Genomic DNA, 2235 nt, shown 5'->3' with positions numbered 1-2235 from the left:
ACACACACACACACACACACACAGAGAGATACACACACTACAACCACCTCACTCAGTTGTCATCTCACACATATATTATTATGGTGCACGTATTGACAAACCCATGCAGGACGACCAAAGGGTTAGGGGACAGGGGAGCGGGAGAAGCATGGGAGAAAAAGAGAAAGAGAAGAGAGAGAGGGGGGGAAGAGAGGAAGGAAGGGAGAGAAAGAGAGAAAGAGAGAGAGAGAGAGAGAGAGAGAGAGAGAGAGGAGGGGTAGAGAGAAAGAGGGAGGGAGGAAGGGAGTGAGAGAGACGGGAGACAGAGGGGGAGAGAGAGAAAGAGAGAGAGAGGGGGGGTGAGAGAGAAAGAGAGAGAGAGGAGGGATGAGAGAGAGAAAAAACAGAAAGAAAGAAGAGAGACAGAGAGACAGAGAGACAGAGAGACAGAGAGACAGAGAGACAGAAAGCAAGATAGAGGGAGAAAGAGAGAAACAGAGAGAGACAGAGACAGACACACACACACACACACACACACACACACACACACACACACACACACACACACACACACAGAGCGACAGAGAGGGAGAGAGAGAGGCAGAGAGAGACACACACAGAGAGAGAGAGAGAGAGAGAGAGAGAGAGAGAGAGAGAGAGAGAGAGAGAGAGAGAGAGAGAGAGAGAGAGAGAGAGAGAGAGAGAGAGAGAGAGATAGAGATAGATAGAGATAGATAGAGATAGAGAGAGAGAGAGAGAGAGAGAGAGAGAGAGAGAGAGAGAGAGAGAGAGAGAGAGAGAGAGAGAGAGAGAGAGAGAGAGAGAGAGAGAGAGAGAGAGAGAGAGAGAGAGAGAGAGAGAGAAAGAAAACAACTGTCACATTCTTTTAACAGTTATACCTACATTGTGCATAATTTTATCTTGCTTCTTTCAACGTTTAGAATATAAATCTCAACAAAATACAAGTATTAAAGTTGGATCGTGATCAATTCAGGTGCCTGTAAACATAATGAAATCGAAGAAATCAACCCTTTTCCGCCATTTCGAAAAATTTTATCGATTTTGTTGTACTCGGCATCTTTTGTGTCTAATTCAAAAAGACGCTCCGGATTTTACTGTAAAACGTTTAATGAATGTATCAAAAATAGAAAGTGGTGGTACAGAGTTCCCCACGTCGAATGGATACTATAGTAAACTCGACGTACGGAGAGGGCTAAGCCTGCGTTTCAATGGTTTTTGAGGGTCTTGAAAACAATTTTTTTGTGGCCCTTTTTTTCAGTGTTCAAGTAGGGCATAAGCTGAACGATCGAGAAACAGTGGCTTAAACAATAGCAGATGGTTGGTATTGACATTTATATTTTGAGTGGACGTATCGTCGCCAAGCCGTTAAAATGTACTCAGACAGGAAAATAATAAATGAGAGAGAGAGAGAGAGAGAGAGAGAGAGAGAGACAGAGATAGATAGATAGATAGATAGATAGATAGATAGATAGATAGATAGATAGATAGATAGATAGATAGATAGATAGATAGATAGATAGATAGATAGATAGATAGATAGATAGATAGATAGATAGATAGATAGATAAACAGAGGGAGAGAGAGGGAGAGAGGTGGGGAGAGAGGGAAAGGGAGAGGGAGAGAGAAAGAAAGAAAGAGAGAGAGAGAGAGAGAGAGAGAGAGAGAGAGAGAGAGAGAGAGAGAGAGAAACAACATTTATTGTATCATTCTTTTTAACATTTATACCTATATTATGCACATTTTTATCTTGCTTCTTTCCACATTTAGAAAATATATCTCGAAAAAATACTTATTGAGAATATGCAATGGACATCACGGGGTATAAAAAGAAACTGATTTTAAAAAAGTGTTTGGGCTCACAACATTTTAACAGCTGGCGACAATGTCAAGTCGACTGAAACGGTCTTCTTCTTTAAAAAGCTTGAAAACACATCTGTTCAGCCCGCTTGTTTTCAACGGCTTATATCAATTTTTCCGCAAAGCCGATTTCTCGGCAGCTGTAAACCGCCCCCCCCACCCCCGAAATCTTTTTGGTGAATTTGAAAACAGTTTCACTCAAGTCAGGTCTCAGGACTCAGAACAACTCAAGCATTCACGAATGTCAGTGTCCTATTCGCTCGGGATTATTTTTGTGTATGGGGTCGACAAAAAGGACGGTTTACACAAAGTCGCGTATTCCTGGTTCCTTGCCGATGACTATCCCCTCACACCCTTCAACGCCCCCCCCCCCCCAAA

This window comes from Aplysia californica, unplaced genomic scaffold, assembly GCF_000002075.1.
Source record: "Aplysia californica isolate F4 #8 unplaced genomic scaffold, AplCal3.0 scaffold00285, whole genome shotgun sequence".
Lineage (NCBI taxonomy): Eukaryota > Metazoa > Mollusca > Gastropoda > Aplysiida > Aplysiidae > Aplysia > Aplysia californica.
This window is presented reverse-complemented; position numbering follows the sequence as displayed.